At 35.4% G+C, this 24,029-nt stretch overlaps 1 pseudogene; it reads right to left on the bottom strand.

Annotated features, from left to right (window-relative positions):
* Nucleotides 1-10,725: 10,725 nt before the first annotated feature.
* LOC130934123 (probable magnesium transporter NIPA1) lies at nucleotides 10,726-12,703 on the bottom strand (annotated as a pseudogene).
* Between the last annotated feature and the right edge of the window lie 11,326 nt (nucleotides 12,704-24,029).

Below are 24,029 nucleotides of genomic sequence, written 5' to 3'. Positions count from 1 at the left end.
TTGGATCACGACTTTAACCACTCAGTCTCAAGCTTTTCACTTGGACCTTCATGACACAAGCACATGGTTAGGGACAGCTTGATTTAGCCGCTTAGGCCTGGATTTAATTTCCTTGGGCCCTCCTATCCATTGATGCTCAAAGCCTTGGATCCTTTTTACCCTTGCCTTTTGGTTTTAAGGGCTATTGGCTTTTTCTACTGCTCCTTCTTTTTCTATATACTCTTTTTAGCTCCCTTTTTTTTTTCGCCATTTTTTTTTCTCTTTTTTTTTCGCAAGCTTTTGCTATTGACTGCTTTTTCTTGCTTCAAGAATCAATTTCATGATTTTTCAGATCCTCAATAACATTTCTCTTTGTTCATCATTCTTTCAAGAGCCAACAATTTTAACATTCATAAACAACAAGATCAAAAGACATATGCACTGTTCAAGCATTCATTCAGAAAACAAAAAGTATTGTCACCACATCAATATAATTAAACTAAATTCAATAGCTATTTTCGAAATTTATGTACTTCTTGTTCTTTTGAATTAAAACATTTTTCATTTAAGAGAGGTGAAGGATTAATGGAATTTATTCATAGCTTTAAGGCATGGTTACATACTAATGATCATGAAATAAAGACACAAAACATAGATAAACACAATAATTAAAAACCGAAAACAGAAAGAAATAAAGAACAAGGAATGAATCCACCTTTAGTGGCGTCTTCTTCTTGAAGGACCAATGATGTTCTTAAGCTCTTCTATGTCCCTTCCTTGCCTTTGTTGCTCCTCCCTCATTGCTCTTTGATCTTCTCTTATTTCTTGGAGAATGATGGAGTGTTCATGATGTTCCACCCTTAGTTGTTCAACATTATGGCTCAAATCTTCTAAGGAGGTGTTGAGTTGCTCCCAATAGTTGTTGGGAGGAAAGTGCATTCCTTGAGGCATTTGTTGATGATGAACTTCCTCATGTTCTTCTTGAGGGCCGTGAGGAACTTCTCTTGTTTGCTTCATCCTTTTCTTGGTGATGGGCTTGTCTTCTTCAATGGAGATATCTCCATCTATGATGACTCCAGCTGAGTAACTGATGAGCGGATAATTTGTACACTTTTTGGCATTGTTTTTAGTATGTTTTTAGTATGATTTAGTTAGTTTTTAGTATATTTTTATTAGTTTTTAGTTAAAATTCACTTTTCTGGACTTTACTATGAGTTTGTGTGTTTTTCTGTGATTTCAGGTATTTTCTGGCTGAAATTGAGGGTCCTGAGCAAAAATCTGATCCAGAGACCAAAAAGGACTACTGATGCTGTTGGATTCTGACCTCCCTGCACTCGAAGTGGATTTTCTGGAGCTACAGAAGCCCAATTGGCGCGCTCTCAACGGCGTTGGAAAGTAGACATCCTGGGCTTTCCAGCAATATATAATAGTCCATACTTTTCCCAAGATTTGATGGCCCAAATCGGCGTAGCAATTCGGCCTCAGAAATTCCAGTGTTAAACGCCGGAACTGGCATAAAACTTGGAGTTAAACGCCCAAACTGGCATGGAAGCTGGCGTTTAACTCCAGAAAAGGTCTCTACACGAAAATGCTTCATTGCTCAGCCCAAGCACACACCAAGTAGGCCCGGAAGTGGATTTTTCTGTCATTTACTCATTTCTGTAAACCTTAGGATACTAGTTTATTATTAATAGAACCTTTTGACATTGTATCTGCACCTCATGACACTTTACACGTTTTCTTTGTGTACCTTCCACAGCATGAGTCTCTAAACCCCATGGTTGGGGGTGAGGAGCTCTGCTGTGTCTTGATGGATTAATGCAATTACTACTGTTTCTTATTCAATCATGCTTGCTTCCATTCTAAGATAATACTTGCTCTTAATCCGGATGAATGTGATGATCCGTGACAGTCATCATCATTCTCAACTATGAACGTGTGCTTGACAACCACCTCCGTTCTACCTTAGATTGAGTAGTTATCTCTTGGATTCTTTAATCGGAATCTTCGTGGTATAAGCTAGAACTGATGGCGGCATTCAAGAGAATCCGGAAGGTCTAAACCTTGTCTGTGGTATTCTGAGTAGGATTCAATGACTGAATGACTGTGACGTGCTTCAAACTCCTAGCAGGCGGGGCGTTAGTGACAGACGCAAAAGTATCGATGGATATTATTCCGGCCTGACCGAGAACCGACAGCTGAATTCCGCTATGCTGTGACAGAGCATATGCAATCGCTTTCACTGAGAGGATGGGAGGTAGCCATTGACAACGGTGAAACCCTACATACAGCTTGCCATGGAAGGAGCCTTGCGTGCTTGAAGAAGGAGACAGTATGAAAGCAGAGATTCAGAGGATGGAGCATCTCCAAACCCCAACCTATTCTCCATTACTGCAATACAAGTAACCATTTCATGTTCTTCTACTTTTTACAATCAATCCTGATAATTTCTGATATCCTGACTAAGATTTACAAGATAACCATAGCTTGCTTCAAGCCGACAATCTCCGTGGGATCGACCCTTGCTCACGCAAGGTATTACTTGGACGACCCAGTGCACTTGCTGGTTAGTTGTGCGGGATTGCAAAAGTGTGATTGCAATTTCGTGCACCAGTAACATAGATGGCATATAAGGTGGGGGAAGGCTAGCCGTGCCATGTGTGAAGGCTTGTTAGCTATTTTGTAAAGTTCATTGGAGATGACTTCATGAACTTCCACTTCCTCTCCAATCATGATGCTATGAATCATGATGGCCCGATCCACAGTAACTTCAGATCGGTTGCTTGTAGGGATGATGGATCTTTGGATGAACTCCAACCATCCTCTAGCTACAGGCTTGAGGTCCAGTCTTCTTAGTTGGACTGGCTTGCCTTTGGAGTCTATTCTCCATTGGGCGCCTTCCACACAAATGTCCATTAGGACTTGGTCCAACCTTTGATTAAAGTTGACCCTTCTTGTGTAGGGGCGTTCATCACCTTGCATCATGGATAAGTGAAACGCCAACCTCACATTTTCCGGACTGAAATCTAAGTATTTCCCCCTAACCATTGTGAGATAATTCTTTGGATTCGGGTTCATACTTTGATCATGATTCCTAGTGATCCATGCATTAGCATAGAACTCTTGAACCATCAATATTCCAACTTGTTGCATGGGGTTGGTTATGACTTCCCAACCTCTTCTTTGGATTTCATGTCAGATTTCCGGATACTCATTCTTCTTGAGCTTGAAAGGGACCTCGGGGATCACCTTCTTCTTTGCCACAACATCATAGAAGTGGTCTTGATGGCTCTTGGAGATGAATCTTTCTATCTCCCATGACTCGGAGGTGGAAGCTTTTGCTTTCCCTTTCCCTTTTCTTGAGGAAACTCCGGCCTTAGGTGCCATTGATAATGGAAAAACAAAAAAAAGCTTATGCTTTTACCACACCAAACTTAAAATTTGCTCGTCCTCGAGCAAGAAAGAAAAGAAAAGTAGAAGAAGAAGAAGAGAATATGGTGAAGAGGGAGAGAAGTAGGTTCGGCTATGTGGGAGAAGAAGGGGTTTGTGTTGTGTGAAAATGAAGAAGAATGGGAGGTTATTTATAGGGAGGGGGAGGGTGGGAGTTCGGCCATTTTGGGTGGGAAAGGGTGGGAAATTGAATTTGAATTTTATGAGGGTAGGTGAGGTTTATGGGAAAGGGGAGGTTGATGTGAATGGTGAATGGGGTAATTGGGAAGAGGAATTGAGGTGATTGATGAAGAAGATGTTGGGAAGTGTGACATGGGGAAGAGTAATCACATTCACAAAAACTAGGATTAGGAGGTAAGGTGGGAATATGTTAGGTAGGGATCCTGTGGGGTCCACAGATCCTGAGGTGAGGATCCTGTGGGGTCCACAGATCCTGAGGTGAAAATAAATACCACTCCTTCACCATATAGGCATGTAAAATGCCTTCATGCATCATTCTGGCGTTCAAACGCCCATTGGTGCATGTTCTGGGCGTTCAACGCCCATGTAATGCATGTTTCTGGCGTTGAACGCCAGTTTCATGCTTGTTCCTGGCGTTCAGCGCCAGTTTATCCTCTCTGTGCACCATCCTGGCGTTTAACGCCAGGTTGTTGCTTGTTTTGGGCGTTCAGCGCCAGAATAGTGCTCTGTTCTGGCGTTGAACGCCGGCCAGATGCACCTTACTGGCGTTGAACGCCAGTTTGCGCTGCCTCCAGGGTGAAAAATTTTTTCTTCTGTTTTTTTGACTCTGTTTTTAATTTTTTTTTATTTTTTCGTGACTCCTCATGATCATGTACCTAATAAAACATAAAAATAAACAAGAAACAAAATAAAATAAAATTAGATAAATAAAATTGGGTTGCCTCCCAACAAGCGCTTCTTTAATGTCAATAGCTTGACAGTGGCTCTCATGGAGCCACATGGTGATCAGGTCAATTTAGTGTGTAGTCCCAACACCAAACTTAGAGTTTGGATATGGGGTTTGAACACCAAACTTAGAGTTTGGTTGTGGCCTCACAACACCAAACTTAGAGTTTGACTGTGTGGGTTCTTCTTGACTCTGAACTGAGAGAAGCTCTTCATGCTTACTCTCTTTTGTCACAGAGGGATGGCCATGTGCCTGAAATACAAGGTAGTCCCCATTCAGTTGAAGGACTAACTCACCTCTGTTGACATCTATCACAGCTCCTGTTGTGGCTAGGAAAGGTCTTCCTAGGATGATGCATTCATCATCTTCCTTCCTAGTGTCTAGGATTATGAAATCAGTAGGGATGTAAAGGCCTTCAACCCTTACTAGCACGTCCTCTACTATTCCATAAGCTTGTCTTATGGACTTATCTGCCAATTGTAATGAGAACAAGGCAGGTTGTACCTCAATGATCCCCAGCTTCTCCATTACAGAGAGTGGCATAAGATTTATCCCTGACCCAAGATCACATAGAGCTTTTTCAAAGCTCATGGTGCCAATGGTGCAAGGTATTAAGAACTTGCCAGGATCTTGTTTCTTTTGAGGTAGAGTTCTCTGAATCCAAGTATCTAGTTCACTAATGAGCAAGGGAGGTTCACTTTCCCAAGTCTCATTACCAAACAGCTTGGCATTCAGTTTCATGATAGCTCCTAAGTATTGTGCAACTTGCTCCCCAGTCACATCTTCATTCTCTTCAGAGGATGAATATTCTTCAGAGCTCATGAATGGCAGAAGGATATTTAAAGGAATCTCTATGGTCTCTAGATGAGCCTCAGATTCCTCAGGATCCTTAATAGGAAACTCCTTCTTGCTTGAGGAACGTCCCAGGAGGTCTTCCTCACTAGGATTTTCGTCCTCCTCCTCCTTTGTGCATTCGGCCATATTGACTATGTCAATGGCCTTACACTCTCCTTTTGGATTTTCTTCTGTATTGCTTGGGAGAATACTGGGAGGAGTTTCAATAACTTTCTTACTCAGCTGGCCCACTTGTGCCTCCAGATTTCTAATGGAGGATCTTGTTTCATTCATGAAACTGAAAGTGGCCTTTGACAGATCAGAGACTATATTGGCTAAATTAGAATTGTTTTGTTCGGAGTTCTTTGTCTGTTGCTGAGAAGATGATGGATATGGCTTACTATTGTTCAGCCTATTGCGTCCACCATTGTTAAAGTCTTGTTGAGGCTTTTGCTAATCCTTCCAGGAGAAATTTGGATGATTTCTCCATGATGAGTTATAGGTGTTTCCATAAGGTTCACCCATGTAATTAACCTCTGCCATGGCAGGGTTCTCAGGATCATAAGCTTCTTCAGAAGCTGCCTCTCTAGTACTGTTAGATGCATGTTGCAATCCATTCAGATTTTGAGAGATTATGTTGACCTGTTGAGTCAACATTTTGTTCTGAGCCAATATGGCATTCAGAGCATCAATTTCAAGGACTCCTTTCTTCTGAGGTACCCCATTATTCACGGAATTCCTCTCAGATGTGTACATGAACTGGTTATTTGCAACCATGTCAATGAGTTCTTGAGCCTCTTCAGGCGTTTTCTTCAGGTGAATAGATCCACCTGCAGAATGATCCAATGACATTTTCGAAAATTCAGAGAGACCATAATAGAATATATCTAATATGGTCCATTCTGAAAACATGTCAGATGGACATCTTTTGGTCAGCTGCTTGTATCTTTCCCAAGCTTCATAGAGGGATTCACCATCTTTTTGTTTGAAGGTTTGAACATCCACTCTCAGCTTGCTCAACTTTTGAGGAGGGAAGAATTTATCTAAGAATGCAGTGACAAGCTTATCCCATGAGTCCAGGCTATCCTTGGGTTGTGAATCCAACCATACTCTGGCTCTGTCTCTTACAGCAAAAGGGAAAAGCATGAGTCTGTAGACTTCAGGATCAACCCCATTCGTCTTTACAGTCTCACAGATCTGCAAGAACTCAGTTAAAAACTGGTAAGGATCTTCAGATGGAAGTCCATAAAACTTGCAGTTTTGTTGCATTAAAGCAACTAGTTGAGGCTTAAGCTCAAAGTTATTGGCTCCAATGGCAGGAATAGAGATGCTTCTTCCATCAAACTTGGACGTTGGCTTAGTGAAGTCACCAAGCATTCTCCTTGCATTATTATTATTATTTTCAGCTGCCATCTCTTTCTCTTGTTCGAAAATTTCTAGAAGGTCTCTTCTGGATTATTGCAATTTAGCTTCTCTTAATTTTCTCTTCAGAGTCCTTTCAGGTTCTGGATCAACTTCAACAAGAGTGCCTTTATCCCTGTTCCTGCTCATATGAAAGAGAAGAAAACAAGAAAAGAAAGAGGAATCCTCTATGTCACAGTATAGAGATTCCTTTATGTTAGTAGAAAAAGAAAGGGGGTAGAAGAATGAGGAAGAGGGTTCAGATTTTTGAATGAAGAGAGGTGAAGAGAAGTGTTAGTAATTAATTAATTAATTAGAAGAAGAGAAGAGGAGGGAGAGAGAAAATTCGAAAATAATTTTTGAAAAAGAGGTTAGTAATTTTCGAAAATCAAAGATAAGTTGTAATTAAAATTAAAACATGAAACAATTAGTTAATTAAAAAGAATTTTTTTGAAAAAGAGAGAGATATTTTCGAAAATAGAAGAGGGAAAAGTGGTTAGGTGGTTTTGAAAAAGATAAGAAACAAACAACAAGTTAGTTAGTTGATTGAAAAAGATTTGAAATCAAATTTTGAAAAAGATAAGAAGATAGGAAGTTAGATAGGATATTTTGAAATCAAATTTTGAAAAAGATAAAATTTTTGAAAAAGATAAGATAAAAAGATAAGATTTTTAAGAAAAAGATATTTTGAAAAAGATTTAATTTTTAAAATTACTTAACTAACAAGAAACTACAAGATAAGATTCTAGAACTTGAAGATTGAACCTTTCTTAACAAGAAAGTAACAAACTTCAAATTTTTGAACCAATCACATTAATTGTTAGTGGATTTTCGAAAATTAGATGTAAAGATAAGAAAAAGATTTTGAAAATATTTTGAAAAAGATTTTTGAAATTTTCGAAAATTATAAAAAAAAATGAAAAAGATATGATTTTTGAAAAAGATTTTGAAAAGATAAGATTTTTAAAATTGAAATTTTGACTTGACTTGTAAGAAACAACTACTTTTGAAAATATTTGACCAAGTCAACCCAAAATTTCGAAATTTTGGAGGGAAATAAGGAAAAGATATTTTTGATTTTTAAAATTTTTAAAGAAAAACACAAAAATGACCCAAAACATGAAAATTTTGGATCGAGACACAAGATGCATGCAAGAACACTATGAATGTCAAGATGAACACCAAGAACACTTTGAAGATCATGATGAACATCAAGAACATTTTTTTGAAAAATTTTTGATGCAAAGAAAGCATGCAAGACACCAAACTTAGAAATTTTTAATGCATGGAAAACATGAATGCAAAAATGCACATGAAAAACAACAAAAGACACAAAACAAGAAATCATCAAGATCAAACAAGAGGACTTATCAAGAACAACTTGAAGATCATGAAGAACACTATGAATGCATGAGATTTTCGAAAAATGCAAGAAAAATTTTAAAAGCATGCAATTGACACCAAACTTAAAAATTGACTCAAGACTTAAACAAGAAACACAAAATATTTTTTTATTTTTATGATTTTCTAATTTTTTGGATTTTTATTAATTTTTTCGAAAATAAAGTTTAGAAAAACGAAAAATAAAAGAAAAATTTTGAAAAAGATTTTTGAAAAGAAAATTACCTAATCTGAGCAACAAGATGAACTGTCAGTTGTCCATACTCGAACAATCCCCGGCAACGGCGCCAAAAACTTGGTGGACAAAATTGTGATCACTGTTCTAATTATTTTGAGATGAAGGCTTCTAAGGGGCAGCACCTGAATTCACAACTCCGTTCAACTAACCAGCAAGTGTACTGGGTCGTCCAAGTAATAACCTTACGTGAGTAAAGGTCGAATCCACAGAGATTGTTGGTATGAAGCAAGCTATGATCACCTTGTAAATCTCAGTTAGGCGGATTAAACATTGTTTATGGGTTCGAAGGTTAATAATAAAATAGAAATAATAAAAAGGATAGAATACTTATGTAGATTCATTGGTGGGAACTTCAGATAAGCGGATGGAGATGCTGTATGGCTCAAGGACGCCTGCTCTCCTACTGCTTCTACTCAATCCTTCTTACTCCTTTCCATGGCAAGCTTTGTATAGGGGTTCACCATCAGCGGTGGCTACTTTCAATCCTCTCGGGAAAATATCCTATGCGGCTGTCACTCGCACAGCTAATCATCTGGAGGCATCACCCATGGTTGATGGCTACATCCCATCCTCGCAGTGAAAACTAATGCTCACGCACTCTGTCACAGTACGGCTAATCACTGGTTGGTTCCCGCGCCTACTGGAATAGAATCCCTTGATTCTTTTGCGTCTGTCACTAACGCCCAGCACTTGCAAGTTTGAAGCACGTCACAGTCATTCATTACCGGAATCCTACTCGGAATACCACAGACAAGGTTAGACTTTCCGGATTCCCAAGATCCTACTCGGAATACCACAGACAAGGTTAGACTTTCCGGATCCTCATAAATGCCGCCATCTATCTAGCTTATACCACGAAGATTCTGTTGGGGAATCTAAGAGATACACATTCAAGCTCTGTTGCATGTAGAACGGAAGTGGTTGTCAATCACGCGCGTTCATAAGTGAGAATAATAATGAGGGTTATCTAACTCATCACATTCATCATGTTCTTGGGTACGAATGAATATCTTGGAATAAGAATAAGAGAGATTTGAATAAAAGAAAATAGAACTTCATTAATACTTGAGGTACAGCAGAGCTCCACACCCTTAATCTATGGTGTGCAGAAACTCCACCGTTGAAAATACATAAGCAAAGGGTCCAGGCATGGCCGAATGGCCAGCCCCCAAAAACGTGATCAATAGCCTCTTAGGATGAAGAATAATACAAAACTGAGACCAAAGATGTCTAATACAATAGATAAGTGTCCTATATATACTAGACTAGCTACTAGGGTTTACATGAGTAAGTAATTGATGCATAAATCCACTTCCGGGGCCCACTTGGTGTGTGCTTGGGCTGAGCTTGATCTGTCCACGAGCTGAGGCTTCTCTTGGAGTTGAACTCTGAGTTATGACGTGTTTTGGGCGTTCAACTCCGGGTCATGACGTTTTTCTGGCGTTTAACTCCAGACAGCAGCATGAACTTGGCGTTCAACGCCAAGTTACGTCGTCATTCTTCGAATAAAGTATGGACTATTATATATTGCTGGAAAGCCCTGGATGTCTACTTTCCAACGCCGTTGAGAGCGCGCCATTTGGAGTTCTGTAGCTCCAGAAAATCCATTTCGAGTGCAGGGAGGTCAGAATCCAACAACATCAGCAATCCTTTTGCCAGCCTTTTTCAGAGTTTTGCTCAAATCCCTCAATTTCAGTCAGAATTTACCTGAAATCACAGAAAAACACACAAACTCATAGTAAAGTCCAGAAATGTGAATTTAACATAAAAACTAATGAAAACATCCCTAAAAGTAGCTTAAACTTACTAAAAACTATCTAAAAACAATGCCAAAAAGCGTATAAATTATCCGCTCATCACTATTCCAGTTTTATCTATGCTTAGTCTTTCTGTTTATTCCAGTTTTATCTAGACTTAGTCTTTCTGTTTAATGTTACATTTGGTTTTTAGCTGAACATGATATATGATCATCACTGTATGATGTACTGAAATTTCCAATTCAATTGATGATGCTCTTTTATGCTTTGTTTTCTGCTTTGTTTTATTTTCCATGTGAATATTTTTATGTATGACTTGGTATTAATAATAATGTTGTTAATTTCATAAACCAAAATCATATATAAGATTAATAAATTCATAAACTTTATTATCGACCGATGAATGTTGTCACAGTTATAACGTAAATAAAAGGAAATTATACATGTTCAACCAAGATTATTCTTAGTCTTTTGGCCAAAATTAAAATAAAAGTATCTGTTTCCATAATTTATTTGTACAAAAAAGAAAAATTATTCAATAGGAAATACTAAGAGAAACTAAATTGTGGCATGTATCTATATACAATTTCTAGCTATGCTTTGTGTAATCTTTGGAAGATGATGCCTTTTTTGCTTTATCATTTTTCCATTATAGCTTTCATCTTTGAAAGAGCATTTAGCATAACCTTCATCAAATTTCTCTAAAGGGGAAAAGACCATCACTGCCGCACAGCAAAGTTTTAAAAGAAGTACACTTTCTAAGTTGCTTCTGAGATGTTTCTAGTGTCTTCTGCAGTCATGAACACATGGGGAGGAAGTATCGGTTTCTCTCGCATGTCCTTAGTTTTGTGAAGGAGAAAGGTCCCAGATAAAATCGTGACAAAGCCGCACAACTTAGTGGCGATTTGCGCTGCATTTCGCGAGGCCTAGTCCTACACAGCACCAAAAATAAACCACCAAAGTAGAGAAGAACATTATTTGCAAAGTGCTAACACAGATTTTATGTGAAAACAGATCAATAGATTCTAAAGTATAATCTTGGAGTCTTGGTGATTGAAATACAAATTAGAACCTCATTGTGAACAAAGTAGATTTATTTTTCTCTATATTGTAACTTTAGCAAAGTGATCACTGGCTCAACTAATCAAATTCACAATAATCTTGTTAAATTCAGTGTGCCTAAATATAGATGTCCATGTTATGTAAAAACTAGCCAGAGAGTATTGATTTATTGTTAATACCATAGGTAGCGATGTTTATCACATTTTTCATCCATGTTTTATATTTCAATTTTATGTTGACATGCACTCTGAATGAGGCATTTTTATTTCCACAAACTACTAGATTTGAAGATAGTATCACAGCTCTAAGGTCTAAACAAAAGTAACAATTGTTTGGAACAAAATATTCATAATGGGCACAAAGGTAAAAGTCACCTTAAACATGATCATGTTGGCAAAAATGGTAAATGTTGTAAACATGACATAGTAAATTGCTGATACGACAGCAGTGTTGAAAGTGTCCAATGCCTGCAAATGTTTCCAGATTAAACTAACAGCATTACAGCTTACTTAGAAAGGCTCTTATCACAAACTGCTAACTCAACAAACATATTTTCACTTCACAGATAGAATGCCGAAATGAGGTGAAGTTCTATTGTGAGTTCAGTGGAAATACTAGAATAAGTAAGATGCCATGCCATTCCTAGAGTATTGCATCTCAAGCTTTATTCATTCGGACAAATCAATTGTAATTGAGAAAAACCACTACAAAGCCTCTTGTTTAAAACTTCTCAAAATGCTATATACTGAATTAAACAATGAAAGCATGGTCATTTGGCTAGTGATATCATGACAGAAGCCTGAAAGAGGGAGAATGCATAATCTTTTTTATTTTAGAAAAAGCCATGGACATATCCATCTAAAACTGAAAAATATTCTGAAAATTCTAGGAACAGCAGAGATGACTCTGTTTCTAATTTTGCAATAATCAATAAACAGAATACATTACATCACTGATAAATATGATTCCAAAGATTACCTTGTTCAAGTAGTTAATTTGTAAAAGAGAACATCCTAACACGATCATTGTAAAAAACCAGGTTTGAAAGTACTTGAATTGATTTGTGCCTTCAAATGTAAGCTTTAGACTGTTCCTACTGCTTTCACGCTCATAACCAATAGTATGCAACAAGAAAGAAACATTGATAATTTTTACAAGAATCGCATGTGCAAATGCATAAGCTGCAAAATTGGCAATTCCCCCAATGATCACTGCAAAAATTTAGACATATATACATAATTAGTTGAGAAAATTCCCTAAGATTAGTGACACGAGAAAAATAATTACAGAACACTAAGAGATAAGATAGACAATTTTCACGATAAAATGCCTCAGCTAAGTATGTATCTAATACATGATAGATTCATGTAAGGGATCTAAGATAGTTTTGTTCACTTCAGAAGAGATGGTTTATTCTTTTGTGACACTGAAAAACTTAACACGTGCCAATTATGTTTTCCCTCTTTCGGTCTTTCCCCTTGATTTTGAGAGTAAAAAAGGAGCAGTTTCATTTTACAAAAGCTTATCAAAGAGTTACGTGAATCCTTAGTGCAACAAAGTTTATTAAAACACCAGTAATGTATTTCTTTTTTAATTAAAGATATTTCAACAATTAGAAATGCTTCTGAAGACCAAAGAACGCTGAAACTTATGGAGCTTAATTGCACCTGCCATGATTGTGAACCTTAATTGCATCTACCATGATTGCAGAGACTACTGGAACAACAAAAAACCCACCAGAATCTTCTAACAAAAACTTTCATTCAATCCCACTCTTCATTATGGATGAAAAAGCTTCTGGAAAGGTCCATCCTTCCAGTATTTGGAGACTTCAGTTAGAGCCAAGAATCGCTTGAACCCTGTGGTGGCAGATCCTCGTTAAAAGTGTGGCGGCCCTAGTTATTACAGCCTCCCGAGATGCCATGAATCCAGCGGCAAAAGGATTTAGAACCATCAAAGCCATTGGGGAAGCCTAGACAATTGCATGTGTAATATGTGTTTGCTTAATTCTGGGCCCAAATTCTAATTTGAATACAAGAAAAATCACGACGAAGTAGAAGAAGAACAGGACTTTAGGGAATTTAAATTCGTATGTCTGTAATAAGGCTGCACCTAAAGGATGTATAGCTAAAGGTTACTTGATGGAGGAATGTCTAACTTTCTACTCTAGATATTTAGAGGAAGATGAGATTGAGACAAGATTTAACCGACCAAATCTTAATGACAATCAAAATTACAACACTCCTAGTAGCTGTTCTCACATTCTTGCTGAAATTTTTCCAGCAAGAGGAAGTCCTCGTCGATCGCAAAAGATCAGTTTGTTGACACCAATTGAGAAAACACAGGATCATCGCTATGTGCTGACAAATTGTTCATTAATGGACAAGTTTCGCGAGTAATTCATAGTGCAATCTTCGTTTAAATTTTAAATAATTTTTATGTAATTATTGTGTAACTATTATCTACTTGACCAAGAAATGTAGAGGTAAAATTTTCAAATTACACCACGGTAAAAGAAATGCAGCTAAACTCATTGAAAAATATATGCACACCGAATTCCATGAGTGATTTAGGGATTATGTGAGTTAGTTACATTTATTGAAAAATTTTCCAATTCTATATTATAATTTGTGAAAGCATTTTAAAATCACAATAATCTATCACATGCAGGTGGCATATACTGATGATGCAGATGATATTACTCCTGAAATCAAGTGGCTTGCAGAAGGACCTAATGATGTTGTAAAGAGATTTGAAGAGTACAACATTTATGGATTCAAGTTTCGCACGGTAAATAAAAATGAAGAACTTAAAACACAAAATAATGCTGTAGTTATGTCTCCAATTACGACTAGTGTTAGCTGTGGACGGAATCCTGTTTCAGTATCATGTGACAATACATACTACAGTAAAGTGATCGATATAATAGAATTAGACTATTTTGGTAAGTTAAGGGTTATCTCTTCAAATGTATACCACGATTAATAAGGGCATTAAGGTAGATGAATTTGAGATCACGAGTGTAAATTTTTCAGAATTGATACACACGGGTGCTCTTGAATTAGATGAGCCATTTATTCTTACAACAGATGCGAGAATGGTTTACTATGCTAACGATCTAGTTGATGAAGGATGGTGTTCTGTTTGTCACATGAAACCCAGAAATTTATATGATATGAGAGATTTGAATGAGGAGGATCCAGATGAGTCTTTGGTCGAGGACATACCATTTTATGAGCAGTAAATAGAGAATCTCGAAGAATTTCCATTAGTGTGGGATGACATTAACAATCCAGAATAAGATGAAATGCATGTTGCTGAAGACAATCATAATGTTTGTGAGAATGAAATTGACATTGATGACTTGCAAAATTTTATTTAATGGTATATACTTAATTTATGTTATTTTTTAATTGAGCATACCAACCTTGATTTACGACAATATTAATAAACAGAATCTTAACTTTTAAAATTCAAAATCTTAGTTTTACCCTTATATTTTTGTATTCTACTTATTTATTATTATTTTATTAATTTAATAGAAAAGTACATTAAAATTAACTTCACGGAAGTTCATTTTCTAACTAAGTGCAAAATTTTAGTTTTTTTTTTCCATCCAACGGCAGAAAATTATTAAGTTTTAAGTCTATCTACTCTAATTTTTTTATTGATGCCATTTTTTTTAATCCAACGTTGAAGAATTCCAAATTCTAATAACTATGTGAAATTTTTGAAATATAGTTTAAGATTATAAATTTTACAATTCAATATTTTTTTTATTTAAGTGTAAATTTGACTCTAAATTAAAAATTATAGTTACTTTACTAAACAAAATTCAAATTAACATCTATAATAAGATAAAGGAAATTTTTAGCGCCAAACTTAAAAGTAATTTTTACTTATTATTCCAAAGTAAAGTTTATTTCTCCTAAAATAACCTCAGTTATATATAACTTAGAAAAAAGTTTTTTTTTTTATTTCTAAAACTCAATTTCAAAACCTTTCGACTAAAATGTGAAATAAAGATTTAAAAGCACAACTTAATTCAAATAACTGAAAAGTAAATTTAGATGTGATTTTTTTAAATATTTATCTTTTAGATACTAATGCTCTAGAATTTATCTTTTAGGTACCAATGCTATAATCTTATCTTTTTTAATTTGTTAGTAAAAATTAGATAAAATTTAATTTTAAAATATGTAATTATCTTATATTTATTATTTACAGAAAAGTACTATAATTATAAATATCAATTCAATTTTACTAAAAATATATGCACTAATAATTTTTTATAAATACACAAAGAAACTAAACTCATAATTTTATTTTAATTTGAGAATTTGCGCCAAAAAGACCAAGCTTAATTCAAATTACATCTTTAATCTGCACCAAAACCCCAAACTTTAATCAAAACCGCCCCCTTTTTTATCTTTCAATTTCGAATCTCATTCGAACTCTCACTCGCCGGCCCTAATCTGCATCTGCATGTAGCCGTCTTTTCGAGCTCAGACCTAGCACTCCCGTCAGCCTCCGATCTCACACCTCTGGCAACATCCACACTCGTGATACACGCACACAGGTCACAGCTCTCACTCGCTAATGCTGCTCTACCTCCTACCTGTGGCCGCCTCTTTCGATCTCAGACCTCGCACCTCTGACAGCCTCCAACCTCGAACTTCAGGTGACCTTCACAGTCGTGCTTTGTGCTCATAGGTCGCAGCCCTTACTCAGTCACACTGCTAAACGTCATTGTCGTCAACGACATCAACTTTTGGTATGTCTCTATTTCAGAAAAAAAGGAAAGGATTAAATGAGGATTTAAAAATGGGCATGTGTCTGTATTATTTGGTTTGATGTTGTAAGGAATTATCCTTCTATTGCCTGCCTCGTACAGAGCATCAATTGAAACTCCAAGGTCGGCACAAGACTAGCAGCAACCTAGCACTTGAATCCCTAATACAATAATTTTCTCTCTAACATGATGCATTTTATGTGTGACGTTTTGATCAAATAGATTGATATCTCTAACACTTAATGAAATCATAGTCCTCATTACTACATTGACAGGTATTTTTTGCATGTCGGGCTTTTCAATTTACTGATATAAAATGAATGCTAATCTAAAAAGGGTATAAAATTTACTACTATTAAACTAGTTACTATAAAAGTGGATATAGTTTTTCATATTTTTAGAAATTTGTATTTACTGCAGAAATTTCCTTTCATCCCTCGAATTAATGATTTAAGCTTTGGTTTTATTATATATTGTTGTTATCTTCTCTTGCATGATCACGACAAACTACTCAAATCTTGACCAAGAAGACCTTAAATAATTTATCATTCATGGGGCACAAATTGTAATTTTCAGTAGCACTTACATAGTTAACTTTATTCACATTGCTCATAAGATAGGCATTATCTTGCGGCATTCCTCATAGATCATATATTCTTGAATCTAGTTATATGATTTGTTACTCTTGATGTTCATGCTTGGGTTTAAAACTTAAGAGATTATAGAAGGTCGGAGGAACATTATCCAATCGAACCAAATATATATTTACTAGTTTCTAAGCAGGAAATCATCTGATTTAGTATGGTTGGACATGAGTGATTTCTTTCAATTATTAATGATGAAACTTTGGAAATATTCTGAATTTGAATTTAAGTTTGACTTGTTAAATATGCTCTATGATTGACTTACTGAATATGCTGTATTGGTATTATGCTTAGTATTGTTTAATTTAGTTAAATGTAGAGACATTTATGAAACTCTTTTTATGTTGTTTGACTTATTGTGTTTCAATTATATGAACTATTTTATCTCACTATTTTATTTAACTTTTTTTTTTCTGAATTCTTTTTACGCTGTCTATGACTTTTTGTTGCAGGCATTTAGTATACTACAAAGCATAAACATAATATTTCCGGACAATCAATCCTTGAAGAGCTACAAAGACAAATTGAAGACATAAACTCTAGTTCGGAAGACGGTTTGGAACAAATAAGTCTAAATGATGATGGGGATGAATTTTCAGAGACGGAGATGTTAAATCAAAGTGGTATTGATCTATCAGAACCTGCTGCACGTAAGAATAAAAGAGATGAAAATGAGTCACTGCTTGTGAAGGTCAAAGGTAGGTTTATTCAAACTCTAACTTCTCTTTTCGAGCAACTAGGAAATAGTATTGGTGTCAAATTTTGTCATCCGAATCCTCCTATAAAATAAAATACATATGTTACACTATAGCTTTTTTAATATCTTTTTAAGCAAATTAAGAGGCGTTATCATCTCGGAGTCCGGAACTGATTTCAGCTGAAATGGTTACCAAATCCCTAATGTTGTTGTTTATGTCTTGATCTATATATCTTGAGCAGCAGTGTCTTTTAACATTAAATGATAGATTTTTTTCCCAGTTTTTATTTTCATTTTTTAGTTTAGCTTTACCGAAATAACAATATGTGACTAAATCTAGTTACTTTATTTTTCTAGTCCACTATCCTAAAATCATGTGGTCCTTTAATTTGCTCCAATTAGTTCACCGTAAGTTAAGAGTATTTAGTTTTTTTATTAGGTGGCCACTTTGCCAAATCAGATCCGTTTGTATTGCCGATTTATGTGTTCTTCTAGTAGATGCTTTTTAATTTCACCAATCTCTATTGAGTTTATAGACAAAGCCCAATGGTGGTTGATTTTATTTTTTATAAGTTATACTTGTGCTGGCTGATTTTTTTCTCATCCTATTTTTTAATTTGCACAACTCAGTTTTTGCTCTCTTTAGTTTTGGTTCCTTCTCTGTTTGCTCTGCACAAAGCATATTTGTGTTTTTCCTGCCTTCTCTTGGATTTGTGTAACTATAAATATATTTTAAAATTATTGGATACTGTGATATAGTGTTTTTTCTTGTAGTATGTATACATTTTATAAATGATCAAGAAAAAGTCATATGTGGGATAAAAATGTAACTGGTTGTGGTCGGAATTTTTGGCCTTGAATTAGTTCTTGTTGTTATACACTTTGTTTTAATAATGTTATTTTTATCTTGATTAATCATACATGGACAAACTAGCAATATACATGTTTACTTTGTTGATAACCTCATTTAGTGTAACGAAACTTTGAACCATATAATCTAATTTCTCATTTCATTAAAGCCGCACTTGTTTAATTGGTAAGTTTAGGATTCTAGAGACAATTTCTTACCAACCCACCGTGCTTTTATTGTCAATACTATATTTAGTTTGGTACCGATATGTGTATGCAATTTAGATTAGATTAGTATGCAATTTAGATTAATTAGTGATATATATGCGTGCAATTAATTTGATAAATTTAAGTTTGTCATCTATGCCGTTTTGTTTTTCTCTTTTTAATTTTGGTTTAGTTTGACTTGACGTTCTTCTATTAATTCAGACACCTCTACTGGAGAAATGATCACTCGCAAGATGACAGCGATTCAAGTTTGAGCCTTGAAAAAAAGTGAAAAAGTTATGATGGAGTTGGATGCAGATGGACAAGGTCGAGATAACAGCTCGAACCTGTTTGTGAGATTTCTTGGTCAAGTAGCTCGTCGAATTATATTTTGTCCCATATCAATCAAAAGATGGGATAAGATGCCAGAAGATAACACAAAAAGACAGTGGAAACTTATTGAAGTAAGTTTATTTCACTTTGATGTGCATTTTTATTAATTTGTTGTCATTTAATAACTGATTCCTCTATAAAATATTTCAAGCAAAAATTTTGAGTTTGATTATGCTGTTGGCGTCAAATGGGCTCTGAGGACCTTAGGTGATAGATGAAAGGCCCATAAGTATAATTTACGAGGAGAATACTTCTTTCCTAACAAAAGAAAGGCAGAAATTCTGACTGTGAATCCCTCAGACATACCGCCTGTTGAATAGACTGCTTTTGTGGATCATTATATGGACCCTAAAACAAAGGTAAATACTTAATCTATGTTTTTTTATTTTTTATTGAATATTTATTATGGATATCTGGTAACATTTATTTACTAGTTTCTTATTCTTGAAAATCATAGAAACAATGTTTACAAAATGCCATAAATTGTGAGAAGCTTATAGTTTCACATGCCGGTAGAAGTAAAAACAATTCTAGACGACCAACTCAGATGGTATTTTTGTTGTTGTTAGGCCTAGTACTGTTATACTATTTCTATAAACTTAGCAGTTTTAATTAAATTTGTGATTACCTTTAATATTATATTTATTGTATTAGGAGAAAAAATTGGGAAGGCCTGTATGTCGAAGCGAGGTTGTTGTATCAACTTTTCTAAAGAAAAATGAGAGTTATGTAAGCGGAGAAGGACAACGATTAGTTGTGAGGGTCTGAATTTTTTTTAGATGGCTGTATATTTTTTTATATGCCTTAATTATGCCAATACTTTTCTCCAATGTGATGTGCATTTGTTTGTAGGAAAAAATAGCAGAGCATTTGCCTGAAGATCAAGAGCATGTTGTAATCGAAGGTATTCATTCAAAAGTCTTAACTCATCCAGATGATGCAATTGGAAAAACTTGTGGTCTTGAGAATGGTAAGTGAGTACGTGGTTTTAGTAATGCTGCATGTCCCAGTGGTTTTGGTAAGTCAAAGCGCATCTTTGGAGGGGGAATATGCGGAAGTTCTAGCAGTGCTTCACAACAGCATATTATTGCAGATTTAGAGAGGCAACTTCAAGAAGCTAAAAATCAAGTGGCAGCTCTCCACAAATTTCTACAACATAAGTACGGTGATGATGTACCTACCTTCTCTGATTCTGTGCCACACATTCAGTCGGATTGATGCACCTCATGTCATGTTTATTTTAATAATAATTTATATCTAGTTTACACTGTTATTAGAGATACTTTTATTTTTTGTCGTACAGAATCATAGAAATTGGTTTTTGTTATTTTTTACTATATATATGAACAATTCATATGCTCTACCGTTATTACTTAGTTTGCTATTTTTTGTTTTAATAGTTATTATCGTTGCTTTCATAGTTTTTATTATTATAAAATATTTTTAACATGTTAGTATATATATAGAAATAAATATATGCAATAACAATTTAAAAAAATATATTCAATTGGTAATTGTGGCTGAGAGTTTTTTTAATTAAAAAAATTAGCTATGGATTTATGTGTTGGTAAATAGCCCATTAATATTGGCAACGGAAAAAAGCGTGGAAAAAAACCCGGCCTGCCAAATATTTTTTGTACATGTTTTTTTTGCCACAGAAAAAACCATGGCTAAATAACCTAACAATGTTTAGCCACAGAAAAAATGTGGCAAAAAAGTCCAGCCTACCAATATTAGCCACGAAAAAAATTGTTGCAAAATTATACTTGTTGGTTACATTGTTGTCATTTAGCCATGGTTTAGAGTGTGGACAATAATGTAAAAATCGTGGCTATTCAAATGTCTCCACGGATCACAAAAGTGTGCCTAACATGCCGAAAACCGTGGCTAACTAAAAAAGTGTCGCCCTTGTTAGCCACGGATATGTATTCGTTATTAATGTTTAATCGCCACGAATTTTCTTGGTTTTAGTCATGATTTTTTTCATGGCTAATCACCGCGTTTCGGTAGTGTTAGGTGAAGATATCAACAATCTAATATAGAATTTCAACTCCTGACAGAAAGTAGACAAATAACACTAAGGTGTTGTTGGACACAATGACAATTGTTCTTTATATGTGTTTCACTCAATTTTTGGTATATCTCGATAGGGGGTCGAATCGAGCTTGTATCAGGATCTCAATTCGGGAAAAAGATACTATTCCTATTAAAAAGAGTGAGCTCAATCCGAAAATTTCTTAGTAATAATGTCGAAGTGACTTGCGTCAAAATTACTAGTGACAAATTTATATTGAAAATGGTAAAATAAATAAATAAATAAATAAATAAATAAATAAATAAGTTAAAAACAATGAAAAATAAAATTAAATCGTAAAGAAACGAGAATAATGACAAAATATAAAGAAATGAAAGACAACTAATCAAATAAACAAAAGAAAACAAGTAACAAGTTGACTTCTAATACTCACATGCACTTGCACTTTGTTTTTTCGTTGCGTCGCGGAGACTAGGAATTTTATGAGTTTTTGTGATGATCTAGTGTTTTTGATTGAAGTCCTATAACTCTTCTGAGCTTCTACTATTTATAGGCCATGGATATGGTCTTGTCATTGAGCACGTTGTCCACTATCATACTTCTCCCTTTTTATCGGTCATGACATTGCCTTGACTATCAAGAATATTGACCCCCAAGTTTGACACCCACGTCTTCCTTGGTCTTCAAGTCCCACGTTTTCTTCAACTTGCTCCTCAAATCTCACATCCATGTCTTTGACTTAACTTGAAGGTCGAGCAGCAAGCCTTGATGCTCAGGGAAAGTTGCTAACTAACTTTTGCCTTCGACGTTCTTTGTACCATCTTTCTTTGACTTAGCTTGCCTATTTCTGCTTCTGTAGTCGAAACCATTGGCAGTCAAGATGCCTTCTTGTCGAGAAAAACTCTTTTTTTACCAACAAATTTCCCTTTTTAAAACTTTTTATTTTATTCAAAAATACAAGTTTTAATATTCCTTGTACCAGGCATGTGCAACCTTTTCAAAATGACACGCGCTTTTCTTGGAATACATAACGTTCCCTAGGCTTTAATGAGCCGTTTCTTGAATAGAGTACTCCTCACTCCATCATTACTTTTGCAATCAAATAATCTTCAATTTTCAAAAACCTTATCCTTAGAAAACCCTAATCTCTTTTCTCACTAAACAACATGTCTTCCATAGCTTCCCAGTATATGCCTTACTTAAGTTCTCTGCTAGCTATTACTGCTGCTTCTTCTTCGGCAACCATGGTTGCTGCTCCTCATCCTCGTGAGGAAGGTTATAAAGTCATTCCCCTTCCTCTATTAATGGCTAAAGTGGCATAGTTCTACAACGAAAATGGAGCTTTGAGAGCCCTAAACCCAAAGGCAGAGACCTCTGATCTCTGGTGTCGTCGGATATTCCTGCCATTCTCAGTTAATGGAGTAATGGATTCCTTCTTAGGCCCAAGAATAATTTGATTCTATTTCTTCTTTCTTTCCATCACACCCAAAGGATTTACCATTGGTTTTCTGCAAGAATGTTAAGGGTTCATACTTTGCTGGTCGAGTCTTTAGAATTGTTCCCCCTAGGGATTTGAGCCCCTTTTTTTCGCCCTGGATGTCTTGACTTGCACCTTTGTATAAACTGATGTATGAATTTCTGAATATTGTGCATGCCTTAGAATTAGCTACCTTCAACCTTTCTTACATTGTTCATTTACTAGGAGCTAGTTTATACTTTTGGTGTTCTGCCACTAATAACTTTCATTTTCCATATGGAATGTTGGGTCTGACTCTGATGGACATTTCGACCCTAAACGGCTTACCACTCAATGGTGAATTCGTATCATGGTCGACCGATTACCTTGAGGATGCTTTTAACATTAATTTCAACTCGAACTCCATATCAAGCGTCATTTAAAACAACATGGGTTCTGATGAAGACTCTATTTCTGACAAGCATGTAGCTTTTCTCTTACTTTGGCTCAACTCCTTTGTCTTCTGCTCAAAATAAATCTAAATTCAAAAGAACAACTACTTGTCCCTGGCTGTTATGCTTCATCACAAAAAACTCATCGACCTTCCTGCCTTGATTCTGGGTCAGCTTTATGAAACACTTTCCTTGATTGTTGGTGAAATTCGACAAGGAAATCCTTTGATAAACCCTTTTGGTCCCCTCTGGATTGTAAATTTGTGGCTCAAACCTGTTCTTGAACCTCGACTCACAACTTCTGATTCTAAAGTTCCTAACACTCCAATCGATGGTATTCATCATTCCCAATTTTCATGGATGAGACCAAAGACCATGTCTCCCATTGGTGCCTTTGGACACCTTGTTAGGATTCTGTTTGATATTAAAGAAGACCACAATATTTCTTATTTCCCAAACCGATTCCCATTTCAACCCATTTCTATTTCGTGCCTTAACTCTTTTACTCAAGGTTCTAAAAATCGAACCAGTTATCGAATCATTTTAGTCACTGGTTCACTGGTTTATTGGTTCAACCGGTTCAACCACGGTCTAATCGGAAAAACCATTTAATAATAAAATAATAAATAAATTATAAATAAATGCCTAACACATGTTTGTAGTCTAATACAAACTTAGTCATTCCATAAGAAAATCATCACCATCTATAACAAAATGCAATTCCAATCACTGAATACTATTTAATAGGTCAACACTGCTCAAACAAAATGCAATTCTAATCATTTAATAAGTTAATACTCTACAATCTTACAACTGAGTAGCAAGACCTCTTCTACAATTAAGCTCAATCTAATCACCGAACCAAACCTTCTCAAAATATAAAAATTATCAAAATTTATCACAATCTAAACTCAAGCTCAACCTAATTACTGAACCAAACCTTCTCAAAACATAACAATTATCAAATCGCAACTAAACTCATCTAACAAACAGCTCAAAACTCCAGGCCATCAACAAACACCAACAAACATAGGAAACAAAGATCAAAGATATCATCAAATTGAAAAATAAAATAAAACAAAATAACGTTCATAAGAGTAATGGATTTAAGGTGAATCGAAGAGCTTCATCTAATATGTCTTCTCCATGAATCCTAAGATGTGAAGCTTCATATAAGCTTAAGAGTCCCTCAACATCTGTGGCAAATTTTTCATTGAAATTAATAGCATAAAACAACAGGTTAATACTATCATCCATAACTGAAATTAATGAATCATTCACAAAATTAAAAACAGCAGCAGCACCACCAGAAAATTAATAGCAGCACAAAATGAATACTACCAACAGCATTCAGCAACAAAAATTATCATTCAACAACAAACTACATTTGATTTGATTTCCGTTTTAGCATTAAGTAACAAACATAACAAAACAGTAACAAGTAATCCCTAACAATTAATTAGTAATAGTAACAA

This window comes from Arachis stenosperma, chromosome 6 (genome assembly GCF_014773155.1).
Source record: "Arachis stenosperma cultivar V10309 chromosome 6, arast.V10309.gnm1.PFL2, whole genome shotgun sequence".
Taxonomy (NCBI): Eukaryota; Viridiplantae; Streptophyta; class Magnoliopsida; order Fabales; family Fabaceae; genus Arachis; species Arachis stenosperma.
This window is presented reverse-complemented; position numbering and strand designations above follow the sequence as displayed.